This window comes from Pongo pygmaeus, chromosome 15 (assembly GCF_028885625.2).
Source record: "Pongo pygmaeus isolate AG05252 chromosome 15, NHGRI_mPonPyg2-v2.0_pri, whole genome shotgun sequence".
Taxonomy (NCBI): domain Eukaryota; kingdom Metazoa; phylum Chordata; class Mammalia; order Primates; family Hominidae; genus Pongo; species Pongo pygmaeus.
The window spans coordinates 97,522,618-97,539,208 of NC_072388.2; positions in this window are offsets into that span (position 1 = coordinate 97,522,618).

Consider the following 16,591-nt stretch of genomic DNA (forward strand, 5'->3'; position numbering starts at 1 on the left):
TAAGCCCGGGGAGAATTAATAAGAAAAGGATTCCTTCCTTCATTCTCCTTCATAGATTGGTGTTGAGGGCAGGGGAGGGAATGGGCTGAGTGTTTAGCATTCGATTAAGAGGTCTGAATTTTAAATAGTATTGCAAATTATTTGGTCCCAACTTCTGTGCTTTTCATGTGTCTCTTTTAACCACTCCCCAAGACAATTTTCCTGGCTTCTGATTAAAATCCTCCAGTGGCACAGAACTCTCTACTTCTAGAAGCAGCCCCAGCCCACTCTGACAGTTACGATTCTTGCAATATTCTTCTCCCTGAAGATTCAGAAAGTTTCTCTTTCTTTAGTTTCTGTGACTCTAATGTCAGCTGCATGGAGTCAAGTCTGTTTGATCATAAGGAGTGGTGGAACCAGGCTTGGAATTGGAAATCCAGAATGTGAGTCTTAGTTTCCCCACACATAAGTGTTGTGTCTTTTGGTTGCTTTTCTCTGGGAAATAATAACCAAATCTGTCATTGCCCACAAGGAAGGTAGAATAGTCACATGAGACAAGGTATGTGAAAAATAACTTGTGAAATTGTTAATTGTTAAGGGTATTGTTATCATCAGTTTCTTTTCAACAGTACAGTTCTTGAAATTCGAAAAACAAAACAAAACAAACAAACAAAAACGCTGTTTCACTTGTTTCATTTCTGTTCTCAAGATCTTGATTTCTTGAAACTGTTCCCACGTGCAGTGAAGCCTCCTTCCTGGAATTTAGAGTTTTGACTGTAATTTTTGTCTCAGATGAGTGGATTCAAATACAAACGTAGCTCTGGTTTGTCATGGTTGTGATCTTGAGGGTTTGCCAGTTTCATCTAGGAAGTATGACACAGGAAATCACTGAGATGGTCCACTGCCAAAATCCATGGCCCCAGTGACCCAACTTCATCATTTTGTATTAAAACATACAAACAAAACTTAAACTGTGAAAGTTCTGTCTCTCAGGGAGAGTATCAAGAAAATGGTCACAGGAACCAGTGTGATGAAGAAATCCTGAGAATTACAGCTGGAAGGAGCCATTAAGATCATCCAGGCTAATGGTCTCATTTTACATAAGAAGAGACATTACAGCTTGCTTAAGACCACTAGCTTTGCGATAAGTGAACACCAGGCTGTCGCCCATTTGTCTTAGAACAATGCCCCCAAGATAGGGAGTGAATTTTGAGCAGGGATTATGAACATGTGAACATAGACAGAAATTTTTATGGTGGAGTTGCCAGATAAAAATATAAGATACTTAGCAGAATTTGAATTTCAGATGAACAATAAATAATCAGTGTAAGTATGTCCCATGCAATATTTGGGACATACTTAGACTACAAAAAAAAATTATTTCTTAGTGAATCGAGAGGCAGGTGCATTGTTAAATTTGATGGCATTGCTAAATTCCCTCCAAAGGGATCATTCCAATTGGCTTTTCCTACTAGGTATGCTTGAGAGTGTGTTAGTGTAACTTCATAAATTTTTCCAATCTGATAGGTAAAAAATGGCACCACGGTATAATTTGCATCACTGTTTCTAAGATTATGAGTGACTTGTGATTCTCGCTGTTGCTGCAAAGGGTTTATTCTTATCACTTTTTTGGCATCTTGCTTTTTTTTGAGACAGAGTCTTGCTCTGTCGCCAGGCTAGAGTGCAGTTTAATAACATGATTATTTTAACTTACAGATTTGATTGTGAGAAAGTAGCCCTTTATCTATAATATGACTTGTAAACATTTTTCCAATTTTGTTATCTATCATTTGATTTTCTTTTGATATTTTTGACCCCTAATAAATATTTTATTTTATTTTCAATGTGATTGAACCCATCAATCTTTTTCCGTGTGCTTAGTTTGTGGACTTCGAATCAGACAGATACAGCTTTGTGATACCACGGTTATAAAGAAATCTACCTGTTTTTTCTTTTTTTTTTATACTTTCATATTTATGCTTTAAATCTTTAATGTATTTGGATTTTCTTCTGGTAAATGGAGTGAGGTATGGATTCAACGTTTTTTTGTTTTTTTGTTTTTCTGATCACTACTCAGAAGTTCCAACATCATTTATTGAAGAGATCTTGTTTGGCTAACTCTGAGATTCCAACGTCACATACTACATTTCTGAATTTATCTGTGCCTATTTTTGAACTTTCAAATCTTTTCCTTTGATTAATCTATACATTGATGTGCTGATGTCATATGTTTTAATAGTCTTTAAAATATAGTTTTACATATCCAGTACGGTCAATCATTATTCACTCTTTTATTTTTAAAACATTTTTATATTTATTTTGTGTGAATTTTAGAATCACCTTTGTCTAGTTCCAAAAGCAAAACAAACAAAACAATTTTAGTATTTTTAAATTGCAATCTCATTTAATATATAAATAAAATAAAGGAGATTAGATATCTTTATTATGTTGAGCTTTCCTTTCTAAAATCTTTTTCAGAACTTTTGTTTTCATTTGTTCAGAACTTATTTATGTCTTTCAACAGCATTTTAAAGTTTTTTTGTAAAGGTTTTGCGTATCTTTTATTAAGTTTAGTCCCTGGCATTTCATCTTTTTTGGTTCTGTTATTAATGGGAGTGATTTCTTTCATTATCTTTTCCGATTATTCATTGTTTGTACATATTTATTTATGTTTATTGGGTTCAAAGCCTACTATCTCACTATTATGTCATTATAGAATTATTATTTGTATCTCACTATTATGTCATTGTAGAATTATTATTTGTAGCCTTTTTTTTTTTAACTTGACTCTCTTGGATTTTCTGGTAATCAATTATATACTCTCACTGCTGTAATGAAAGTATTTTCTTCCCTTCCTTTTATTTTTACTCCAGTACAGTGTTGAAAAATAGTGGTCACAGCAGGCATCCTTGTCATATTTCAGAATATAGTGATGTGACTCTACTGCCTCTCCAATAAGTTGATGCTGGTTTTTGGGTAGAAGAATGAGTGAACTTACTGTAACTCTCTATCTGTATCTACATAATCTATAAACCTATATATGTTTACATTTATATCTGTATCCATAGCCAAAAACATGTATGTATATCTTATATATAAAGATATATATCTATACCCATGTATCTATTTATAATTATTTATATTTCCAATATTTCTATGTCAATATCATATTGAAGAAGGGTTTATATATTGCAATATTATTGAGGATTTAAAAATTTCTTTTATAACTTTATGGAGGTCTAATTGGTGTACTGCACGTATTTAAAGCATACAATTTGATACATTTAGATGTATTTATACTATACATTATCCCAATAACACAATAAATATACTCATCACCCCCAAGTATGTACTCAAACACCTTTGGAATTGCTCATTCCCCACCCTCTTCCCCACGTAATCAAGGCTTTCTATCACTATAGGTTACTTTGCCCTTTACAGAATTTTATCTGAAGAGAACCATTCAGTATGTGCTTTATTGGTGATGGGGGGAGTCCAACTTCATTTACTTAGCATAACTTTGAGATTCATCTGGGTTTTTATGTTGCGGACATCAGTAGCTTATTACTTTTTATTGCTGAGTAGTTTTCCGTTCTACAACTATATCACAATTTATTTATCCATCTATCTCTTTATGGACAGATAGTTTCTAGTTTTTAGTTATTATAAAGAAAGTAGTTATGAAGAGTTTTGCACAAGTCTTCATGTCAACATATGTTTTTATTTCTCCTGAGTAAATATCTATGAGTGCAATTACTGGCCCATATGGTAGGCATAGGATTAATGCTTTGAGATACTACCAAGACGTTTTCCAAAGTGGTTACCCTCTTGCATTTCCATCAGCTATGAGTAAAAGTTACAGTGTCTCCACATCTTCATCAACACCTGGTATGTCAATCTTTCAATTTTAACCTGTCTAGTGTTGTCTTATTACAACTTTACTTTGCATTTCCCTAGTGATTTATGATGCAGCAATTTCTTCCTATGTGCATTTGCCATTCATATATTTTCTTTGGTGAAGTGTCTGTTCAAACCTTTTGCACATTTTTAGTGAAGTTGTTAGCATTCTTATTAATTTTTGTTGAGAGTTTTAAAATAAGATCTATATGTTAAATTTTTTCAAATTTATTTCAACATTTATAGAGATGACTACATAATTCGCATCCCTTAGGCCCATTAATATGATGAATTTCCTAATAATGAAGGACGTTTGCATTCCTGGAATAAATGCTACATGTCATGCTGCTGAAATCAGTTTTCCACCCCTTTGTTTAAGATAAGTACATCAAGTTTGATAAGTAACATTGTTAATTTATATTTTTGTCCAATGTATGTCATGTTTTGCCAACAGTCTTATTCACTTGTCAATTAGTGAGTTATTCATTTCCAAAATAATTGGGACATTGTGCTTCTTTCAATATTATCAGAAACAGTTTAAGTAGTATGAGGCCTTATCTGCCATTTAAAAATTGTCCTGCTCCTTGGAAAAGTGAGATTGGTTCAGGAAATATATAAGATGAGCCTGGAATAAATTGTAGTGCCAGAAAGTGTACTAAAAAAAGAATTGCACGATGATGAAAGCATGCAAGCCAGTGGAAAGTTCTTTCAATAGGCAAAGCTCTAAAAATTTAAGCAACAAAATAAAGTAGTATTGAATTATACTGATATAAATAAGTGATTGAATAAATAAATAGGGTCAGAAGAGGCAAATACATGATGCATATGAATTTCAGACAATTTATGTAAATATTCTACCCATAAGTAGGTGGACCATAGCTCCCAGCTCCTCAAGGACAGGCTGTGCACAGGGACTTTCCTTCTAAAGAGTGCAGTATTAAAAAGTAGGGAGAAAAATAACTTCATAATGGGAAAACCTGTCAAACACTACTTCAGCCAGGTGATCAAGGTCAGCATCAGCAGTCATAAATTATGTAGATGGTAGGTACACCTCATATGATGTGATAAAGATGGCGTTTTACTTTCCTGGTCTTCCTCCCCAAATCTCATAACCTCAGTCTTTCCACAGGAAGACATTAGGCCAATCCCAATTGAGGGACAGTCTACAAAATACTTGACCACTACTCTTCAAAACTGTTAAGGTCATCAAAAACAAGGAAAGACAGCCAGGAGTGGTGGCTCACACATGTAATCCCAGCATTTTGGGAGGTCAAGGCAGATGGAATCACCTGAGGTCAGGAGTTCAAGACCAGTCTGGCCAACATGGTGAAACCTCATCTCTACTAAAAATACAAAAATTAGCCAGGCATGGTGGCATGTGCCTGTAATCCCCAGCTACTCGGGAGGCTGAGGCAGGGGAATTGGAGGTTGCAGTGAACTGAGATAGTTCCACTGCACTCCAGTCTGAGCAACAGAGTAAAACTCCATCTCAAAAAACAAACAAACAGACAGAAAAACAAAACAAAAAAACAAGGAAAGTCTTAGAAACTTGCACAGCCAAGAGGAGTCTAAGAGAAATGAAAACTAAATGTAATGTGGTGTCCTGGATAGAATCCTTGAGTAGAAAAAGGATATTAGGTAAAATGCAAGAAAATCTTAATGAAGCATGGCCTTTAATTAATAATCATATAACAATATTGGTTTATTAATATATCATACTAATGCAAAGTGTTAATAATAGGGACAACTGAGTGTGGGGCATGGAGGAACTTCTGACCACATATGCAATTTTTCTATAAATCTAAAACTGTTATAAAATTAAAAATATATTCAAAATTCCATAGAGAAAAAAATTGTTATCATTAGATGATGTCCAAAGTGATCAATCAAGAATTAGCAATATAATACATGCTAAGAATGAGAAGATAAATTTCAGAAGAAACTGGCGAAGAAGTTAATGCTACTTTATATATAAACATTTGCATATATTTATTTGACAAAAATAAATATACAAAATATACAGAATAAAAAATAAATAAACAAAAATAAAATATTAATTTTAAAATGTTCTCTAACAGTTTATTTAGGTCTGCTGCTTTTCTCTGGAGCTTTGACAACTTTCTCTGTTTCTTCTATGGACATTAAGTCCTTTACATTTTCTCTCTCTTCTGCACTGAGTTTAATAAATGATATTTTCCTGAGAAATTATCTACTTTATTCAGGTTTTCACGTATATTTGACTAGAGTCCAGAAATTCCTGCTTTATGAATGTTGCTAACATGCTATTTTGCATAGATATTGAGAATGGTTATATCTTTATTATGAATGGTAATCTTTAGCATCATAAAAGGCAAAAATATTCCAAGTATTCTGGTTATTTATAATTATGTAAAAACCACTCAAGCTTTAGAATTGTAAGACAGCAAACATTTATTATTACTATTATTATTATTATTACTACGAATTTCTCATGGGTCTGGGTTTGACAAGGATCTGCTGGGTAGTTCTCATTCAGGGTATCTCTTCTTATTGAAGGCAGAGAGTGGTTTGCGCTGCTAGCATTTCTCCTGTTCCAGAGGTTGCCATGTTAAAAGTAGAGAACAGCCTGCAACAGACACCGAACCTGTAAGCAACTTGATCTTAGACTTCCCAGACTCCAGAAGGGGGACAGAGTCATCTCAAAAGCTTCCTCATTCATGACTGGCAGTGGATGACAAAAATTGGCTGGACCTCACCTGGAGGTCTCAGTGAGAACACCTGCACATTGTGTCTACATGTGGCTTGGGCTTCCTCAGTGCCTGGTGTGTGGGTTCCAAGATTAGGCGTCCCAAGAAACAGCCAAGCAGAAATTATATTTCCCTTCATGAATTTCCTTCAACAGTCTCTCAGAATCCCTTTCTCCTAAATTTTTCACAGGAAGTAAGTTACGAAGAGTAGACTGTATTAGATGAGTCAGCTATTGGGTTTCATATCTTGATGGAAGAAGTATCAAATGCTTTACAGACATGCTTTAAATCTACCACAGCAAAACCTGCTTTATCTTAACTTATGTTACTCTGGTATACTTTTGCCTAATCTTCTGATTTTGACCTTTCTAAATCAGGTTTAGTGATAAATACCCCTCAAAATTATGTGATGGAACTTGAGATAGAGGAAATAATGCCAGATGGAGAGATGGAGGGCTGCATGGCAAGGATACTGTGCTACTCCGGGGCCCATGGGACTTGGGGAAGAAAGAACTCTCCAGGAAAGTAATATTAAGCTGACATTTTAGAGATGAATAGGAGTTAACAGATGCAGGAATTGAGAGTTGGGGGGCTGTAATACAAATGGGTTTATTCCAAAATCCAGATGTTGAAACATAATGACCAATATAATGGTATTAAGAGGTAGGACCTTTAAGTGGTGATTAGGTCGTTAGGGCTTCTTCCTTAATGAATGAGATTGATGCCTGTATAAAAGAGGCTTCATGCAGTCTTCTGCTGGCTTGCCCTTCCACTTTCTGTAACTTGAGGATGCAGTATTTCTCCCCTTCCAAAGGGCACCATATTGAAAGTGGAGAGCAGCTATAATCGTCCATTCTCACACAGCTACAAAGAAATGCCTGAGATACTTGAGACTGGGTAATTTATGAAGAAAAGAGGTTTAATTGACTCACAGTTCCATGTGGCTGGAGAGTTCTCAGGAAACTTACCATCATAGCGGAAGGCAAAGAAGCAAGTACCTTCTTCACAAGGCAGCAGGAGAGGGAATGAAAACACAGGGAAAACTATCATTTATAAAAACCATCACATCTCACGAGAACTTACTATCACGAGAACAGCATGGGGGAAATCTGCCTCCATAATCCAATCACTTCCCTCCCTTGACATGTGAGGATTATAGGTACCTCCCTTGGCACATGGGGATTAGAATTCAAGATGAGATTTGGGTGGGGACACAGAGCCAAACCATATGAGCAGCCTTCACCAGACACCAAATCTGCAAGTGACTTGATCTTGGACTTTCCAGCCTCTAGAAGTGTTTGAAATACATTTCATTTCCTTATAAATTACCTAGTCTCAGGTATATTCTTAGAGCAGCACAAAACAGACTAAGACTGAAGGCAAAGGAGGATGGAGAACTGTAAGCAGAGTACACAGAATGTATGACTGTCTAGAGGCCCATTAGAATAACTGATGGACATTTAGTCTCTCTAGACAAAGTATGGGTGTGTAGGGGTGAGAGAGTGCACTAAAGAGGAAGGTGTTTAGATTTTTATCTCGGGAGCAATAAGGAGCTAGGGAGAGATTTTAAGAGAGGATAAATATGATTGTAAATGCAAGGGAATGGGCACATTTTTCCAATATGGTATTTTCTCCTGGTGATGGGAACTAAATTCATATATATGTTCCATCTTATGAGTAAGTACCTACACATAGCTAGGGACTATAATAAAATAAGACGCAGTCCACTGCAGTTACTGATGGAAACTCAAAGGAGGGGAAAGTGATCACTAATCTCCTTCCGATTGGTGATCCAAAGAGGAATGTTTCCTATCTGTATGATCATTGTAGCTGACAATAGAACTAGGTTATTTTGCTGAGATCAGGGTTCCCTCTGACCACAGTGATCTCTCAAATCCTCTGATCAGCCTTCTCTGCTATAATAAGGTGACAGGCAAAGGTGACATAATGAAAATTAGATAATATTAATTTAATGCTTACTATTTGCCAATGTTTATCATCATTAATATTGATTACCATATTAAATCTTTACAACTACCTTCTAAGAGAGGTACTTGTTTTCTTCAGTTCAGGCTGCTGTAACAGAGTACCATAAACTGGATGGCTTATAAGCAACACACATCAATTTCTCACAGTTCTCGAGACTGGAGAGTCCAAGATCGAGGTGCTGGCAGATTCACTGTCTAGTGAATGTTTCTTTTCTATTTCATAAATAGCACTTTCTCCCTGTTTTCTCACATGGCAGAAGGGGCAAAGGAGCTCTCTAGGGTCTCTTTTATAAGTGCACTAATCCCATTTTCAAGGTTCCACCCTTGCAAAGACCTCCACCTCCTAATGTCGTCATATTAAGGGTTAGGATTTCAACATACAAATTTTAGAGAAATGTAAACGTTTAGTTTATAGCAGTATTCTTATTATTCTCCCATTTTACACATAGAAAACTGAAGATCGGAATAAGCAAGTTGTCAAGAACTGTGAAACAGCTAACAAGTGAGCCTGTCACAGTTTCATGGGTGCTGGCAGAAGACACAAGCTTCCTGGGTCAGAGATACAGAACAGTTTTTTAATCACAGTTATAGAAGTAGCCAGAGTATCAGTATTTCTTGCACCTTCCCCATGAGCTCCAATTCTCACAAGATGACACAAAGAGAGCCAAGTAACACCTTCATATGCAGTTACCTGTATTACAAGAGAGGATCTCTGAGCTTAGGAAACCCAAATGTTTTATAATTAACAGTAAGGGGGCTAGCTCTTTCCTCTAGAGGGAAACACTATCCTATAAACAACTTTAGACAGATAGACCAGAACAAGGAGCAGTCAGTGCCTTATTCGTAAGATGTGCAGAAACATAAGAAACACATAATCTTTTCCAATATTAGGCATGTATCTAAGGTCATGAATGGCAATATTGGACTCAAATTGGGACACTGCAGAGCCCACATGCTAACCACCAGGCCCTGTTTTCTCCCAAGCTCTCAGGGCACCTGAAAGATGAGGGTGGCTAAGAGAGGACTCATGCAAAGCCAGGGGCTCTCTGGGGCCATAGGTGTCTTGGGCTATGCATCTAACCTGCAGCTCATTACCCCAGGGGCAGAGGGTCTGCTGCAATTAGCAGGCCAGAGACGGGAGTTTGGGAGTAAACTGGGCTATGAAGGAATAGAAATTGAGACCCAGAAGAATGAAGGCAAGGCATGGTGACAGGGAGCAGAGAGTGGGAGTGAGGGCAGAGCTGGGAAACCCTTCTGCTGGAGTCCTTCCCCTACATCTCAGTCTGAGCTGCATGGCTTGTGGAAGGCCCTTGGGTTTGAAGGGTCAGGTCTGAGAAGACCACTGTGAAATACAGGTGAAATACAGCTAATTAAAAGTGAAAGACCTGTCAGGCAAACAGCGTCATAGGATCTGCAAGTTTGGGAACTGAGGGCACAGGCTGACCATGGCTGTCCATTCCTTCAATGAGAGAAATCTCGGCTCTGGTGACACTGGGTGCAGGTACAGCTCAGGAGGACCTTTCAATGGCTGGGGTTCAGTGTTTAACAAAGTTCTAATCTAGGTTAGGGCTCAATGCTGAGGGCTCTTTGGAGTAAAATCATCTCTTTATTAATGAGATCCAACCCTATCTCTCTGATAGAAATGATGGGAAAAGGTGCCCCTTTGGTGCTATTCAAATGAACGAGTGAGAACAGTGGGTGTTTTTAAAACTCTCTCCCTATCATAGAAGGATGGAGCTCATTAGCGAGGGGAATGATTTTGCTGGGGAAAGGCTGTTACAATAAGAAAACATAACCTACTCAAGATGAACCAGATCCAAGTCAATTAGGCCAGGAAAAAAATGGTGGGGAGAGAGAGAGAGAGAGAGAGAGTGAGCTTCAAAAATACCATCTCTTTCCTTCCATTCGTTTGAATAACAGCAAGGGGACATTTTAGGTTTTTAATCATTTTTTTAGTTGAATCAGTCTGGATCTCATTAATATAGAAATGATTTCACTTAGAAGACCTGGTGTTAAATTCCTGTTCAACTGAGATTAACCAAATCAAACATGATTTGACCAAAAGAGAAAAGTCTAAAGTATTATATGTATTGCTAATACATTACAATCTGAACTTAAAAATATAAAAAGGATACACATGATATTTTTCATTCAGCTTCTTTTGATGTATCTGGAATATATTTTCCTAAGTAAACTGGTATTGAAATTCACAATGAAATGTCGTTAGCCACTTGAAGTTACTGAAAAAGAAGGGATTCAAACAATTTACATATGTGTGAGGAGGGGATCTGGCAGATAATGTAAACCATAGAGGAACAATATCTTCCACTGGGGACATATTTTCCTGGGCTATTCCAGGAATCTTCATTTCATTAATCTTGCCGGGCCACAATTACTTTATGCTGTCAGGTGAATACTCTGAATCTGAAAGTCGCTCAACCTCAGCACTATTGACATTTGGGGCCCAAATGCATGGGACCCTTTGCTGCGGGGCCTGTCCTGGGCATTACAGGATGTTTAGCAGTATCCCCGACCTCCACTCATTAGGTGCTAGTAGCAGCACCCACCCAATGTGACAACCAAAAGTGTCTCCAGACATTGCAAAATATCTCCAGGATTGGGGGCAAGGCTGCTTCCCCACCCCTGGGGACATCACACCCCCTGCCCCACCTCATTGATAATCATGCTTTGAAGGTCATCTTGGCAAGGAAGCTAAAGGAAGCAAAGTGCATAGAACAATACATGTGCCTGGGTGCAACTGATGGTCCTAGCTTTGTTCCAGAAGTTCCTCTGGAGAACCTTGACTTGCCTTCTTGCCTCCAACCTGCATGCTGCTCTAGTTTCCTTTCTACTCTCCCTCCATGGTAATTTTACCTCACCTTTGCTGGGTACCTCTGGGCGGGAAGTGGGGGTGGCATTCTGAGGTCACTCACTCTCTGAAAGACAACCAGGTGTGGCAAAGAACAGAGCCTTTAAAAACAGCCATGGCAGAGTTGGAGTCTCAGCTCTTTCATTTCCTAGATAGAAAGTCTTTGATGAATGCTTAACCTGCTTGAGAGTAAATAAAGCTGTTACCACAGATATACCCAAGGCAAAGAGACAGAGAGAAAGAAGAGAAGTAGCCTAGCTTCTCCCTTCCACCTGCTGCCAGGTCGCTTGCCCAGGGCTGTCAATGGCCACATTCAGGTGGAAAGCAGCTGACCAGTGTAAAACCTGAAGAAGAACCAGCAAAAGTCAACCATCCCAGAGAGAGAGCTCAATGAGGCCCAAGTGAGGACCGGGTCTAAGCACAAAGTGGGCCCAGAACCAGCGCCAACATCCAACAGCATGGATGTGTGCTCATTTTACATCAATTTCGTCCTTTTATAGTGGTTTCCCTGACACTTCTGAGTTAGGAACTGCTGTTGATAGTTGAGTCCAATACACCATCAGGAACAAACCATGGTAGTCACAGTATTGTTAGTTACTGGATGTTCTGAGCCAACCAGAACCAGAACCAGATTCAAGAGAGCCTTGGACACATCCTCATGATTCCACTGGAAGAGCTTCCTGGGATGGAGAAGGGACCCTGCTGACATAAGGCTCTAGGGCAGGGATGGGCAAAGTTTCTCTAGGGCTAGCTAGAAATACAAGGCTCTGCCAGCCATACTACAGCTGTTGCAACTACTCAGTTCTACTGTTGTAATGCAAAAGTAGCTGTAGACAGCACCCAACCAAATGGATGTAGTTCTGTTCCAATAAAACTTTATTTACAAAAACAATGGGCTGGACTTGGCCCGATGGATGTAGTGTGGCGATCCCTGCTCTGTGGGGCTAAACAATGTAGTCCTACTGCTCCAAAGATAGAAGCTCAATTGGATTGTCTTGCTTGCATGAAATCATTTATTTGTAGCCATTATTTAAGGGAAGGTAAGTTCCAGTTTATAAAATACTTTTTGTTTAACGGTTTATGCTTAGTGTAAATGTAGAGTTTCATTATTCACACTTAAAAATACACCACGGATCAGGAGATTATTAAAAATGATTTAAATGGAGAGACAGACCTAATTGCATGGGAAAAAAAATAATTTTCCACAGGGTATATACTTCTTCTCTTGCAGAAAAGCACGTCAGTTTCCTTGGCAAATTCACAGCCTGGCACTCCAACGTTCTTAGTATTCATGTACGCTACTAATGGATTTACAATTGCAAATCAGCCCCGTATGGGAGTTGGTGATATTTTAGACTGTGTTTATTACATCTTTTGTGTGCCTGTACACTCGTGTGATGCTCACTCTTTCTTCTCCCAGAACAATTAGCAATGGGCCGACCTCCCATTGTTGTATTAGCGTAGGGTCTGTGATGTGGAGAAGGAACTGGTCTTCTCACTCTCCCTCCACAGTATCCCTTGTCTTTCCAGCTAGCAAGCAGCTTTCTTTCACAGGAATACAAGAAAAGCAGCTTTCTTTTAGATCTGTCTTCACCTAGGATGTTTAAGGAGCTCTAACACACGTGCACCATGCACCAGCTGGTCTGGAAAGGTACGTGGAATCCACAGCCGTGTTCCCATTTCTGCTTGCATAATGCCAGTCCTGCAGCTCCTCCCACACCCCTGCCAGCTCTCAGCATGCAATTCCCTTTATCTCCTGTCCTCTGGGGCCCATCTCAGCTTCCCCTTTAAAGATTCAAATTGGGATGGCTGCCCTGACTTTGCCTTATTCAGGATGAGCGACACAGCTTGGAGGGTTGGATGTGGGTTTTGGTCTCAGAGAGATCCAGCTTCCAATCCCAGCTCACTGTGTGACTTTAGGCAAAATACGCTGCCTCAGTTTCCTCATTAGTAAAATGGGAGTAATGACACCTGTTACGAGCTGAATTGTGCCCCTGCCTCCCAGTTCATATGTTGAATGAAGATGACCTTAGAGTGTGCCTGTATTTGTAGATAGGGCCTTAAAGATGTAATTAGGTTAGAATGAGGTCCTCAGAGTGGGCCCTAGTTCAACCTCACTTGAAGACATGTGAAGACACGAAGACTTGAAAACCATGTGAAGACACAGACAAAACACAGCCATCTACCACCCAAGGAGAGAGACCTCAGAAAAAAATCAACCTTGCTGACACCTTAATCTTGACCTTTTAGACTTTGGAGCTACAAGAAAATCAATTTCTGTTGTGTAAACCCCCCAGTCTGTGGTACCTTGTTATGAAGGTACCCTTGTTATGAAGGTTCCCAATGAGATTCAGTTCCTAGGATCTTATTGGGAAGTTGTTGCCCACAAGCTCAAGATGTTTCCTGTTTGTCAGGAATTTTTCCCCCAGTTGTGATCACTTACCTTATAATGCCTGAGGAGCCCACCTGACAATCACAAGACAGTCATCTGGGAATTATCTGACATTCTTTGGGGCCCTTTCTTGTCCTGCTCTTATCTGCTAATCTACCTATTATAACAGTGGGAAGCAAGACCAAGCATGGTAACTTTCACTCATGTCCGTGTGAAAAGACCACCAAACAGGCTTTGTGTGAGCAATAAGGTTGTTTATTTCACCTGGGTGCAGGCGGGCTGAGTCCGAAAAGAGAGTCAGCAAAGGGAGGTAGGGGTGGGGCCATTTTATAGGATTTGGGTAGGTAAAGGAAAATTACAGTCAAAGGGGGTTGTTCTCCGGCAGGCAGAGGCAGGGTCACAAGGTGCTCAGCAGGGGAGCTTTTGAGTCAGGATGAGCCAGGAGAAGGAATTTCACAAGGTAATGTCATCAGTTAAGGCAGGAACAGGCCATTTTCACTTCTTTTGTGGTGGAATGTCATCAGTTAAGGCAGGAACCAGCCATCTGGATGTGTATGTGCAGGTCCCAGGGGATATGATGGCTTAGCTTGGGCTCAGAGGCCTGACATTCCTGTCTTCTTATATTAATAGGAAAAATAAAATGAAGCAGTGGTAAACTGTTGGGGCAGCAAAAATTTTTGGGGGGTGGTATGGAGAGATAATGGGAGATGTTTCTCAGGGCTGCTTCAAGCGGGATTAGGGGTGACGTGGGAACCTAGAGTGGGAGAGATTAAGCTGAAGGAAGATTTTGTGGTAAGGGGTGATATTGTGGGGTTCTTAGAAGAAACATTTGTTGTATAGAATTATTGTTGATGGCCTGGATACGGTTTTGTATGAACTGAAAAACTAAATGGAATAAGAGAAGGAGAAAAACAGGTATTAAAGGACTAAGAATTGAGAGGACTCAGGACATCCAAACAGTGAGTGCCTAAGGAGGTTCAGCATAGCCCTGCCAGCAAAGATTGTTTATTTACTTTAAGAGTGGCGATTTGGGGAGAGCACCAGGAGATATCAGCTGTGATGGCTTGGAGAAACAGTGTAAACTGGCAGTGTAAACAAGAGCAGGGCATTTATGAGTAGTTGAGAATGGTGAATAGGAGTATGACTAGACAGAAGATAGTATGAATCACAAGTTTTTTGGGGTGCAGTCCAAGTTGGTCTGGTGTCTGGAATGACACTGGGGCCTAATAAAAAGGAGCGTCCTTACAGGAGCTCAAGTGGGCTGTACCATGTAGCATTCCGAGGACAGGCCCAAATTCTGAGAAGGGAAAGTGGTAAAAGTATTGTTCAGTCCTTTTTAAGTTGGTGGCTGAGCTTGGTGAGGTGTGTTTTTAAAAGACCATTAGTTCACTGAACACCAAGAACCCGAGAAACTGCTTGGGTGATTTGACTAATAAAGGCTGGTCCATTATCAGACTATACAGAGGTGGGAAGTCTAAACCGAGGAATTATGTCTGACAGAAGGGAAGAAATGACCGTGGTGGCCTTCTCAGACCCTGTGGGAAAGGCCTCTACCTATCCAGTGAAAGTGTCTACCTAGACCAAGAGGTATTTTAGTTTCCTGACTCGAGGCATGTGAGTAAAGTCAATTTGCCAGTCCTGGGCCGGGGGCAAATCCCAGAGCTTGATGTGTAGGGAAGGGAGGGGGCCTGAGAAATTCTTGAGGAGTAGTAGAATAGCAGGTGGAACACTGAGAACTGATTTCCTTGAAGATATATATTTCCACAGTGGAAAGGAAATGAGAGGTCCTAAGAGGCGGGCTAGTGGCTTGTAACCTACATGGAAGAGGTTATGAAATGATGACAGAATAGAATTGGCCTGTGAGGCTGGAAGGAGATATTTTCCTTGGTCCAAGAACCATTTGGCTTGTGTGGGAAGAGATTGATAGGTGGAAGTTTCAGTGGAGAAGTAAGCGGGAGTGGCCAGATGAGAAGGAGAAAAACTGCCATGAGGGATAGAAGGTGGAATGCTAGCTGCTTTTTTAGCTATCTTATCAGCATAAGCATTGTCTCGAGCAATGGGATCTGATGCCTTTTGTTGGCCTTTGCAGTGAATGACTCCAGCTTCCTTTGGAAGTAAAGTGGCTTTGAGAAGCGTTTTTATTAAAGAGGCATTAATGATGGAGGACTCTTGCATAGTGAGGAAATTTTTTCCAGCCCATATAACAGTATGGTGGTGCAGGATATGGAAGGCATGTTTAGAGTCAGTATAAATATTGACGTGTAGTCCCTTTGCAAGAGTGAGGGCCCAAGTTAAGGCAATGAGTTCAGGTTGCTGAGAGGTAGTGGAGAGAGCAGAGCAATAGCCTCAATGATAGGTGTGGAAGATACTATAGCATAGCCTGCCTTTGCTGGTGAGTGGCGATTATGCCTGGTGGAACTGCCATCAATAAACCAAGTGTGTTCAGGGTGAGGAACAGGAAAGAAGGAAATATGGGGAAATGGGGTGAATGCCAGGTGGATCAGAGAGATACAGTCACAGGGATCATGTGTGGTATCCAGAATAATGTGGAAGGATGGATAAAAGTCCAGGCCAGGAACAATGGTAATTGTGGGAGACTCAACAAAGAGTGAGTATAGCTGAAGGAGCCAGGGAGCAGAAAGTATATGCATCAGGTAGGAGGAAGAAAATAGGTTTTGGAAGTTATGAGAACTGTAGAGAGTGAGTTGAGCATAGTTTGTGATTTTTAGGGCCTCTAAAA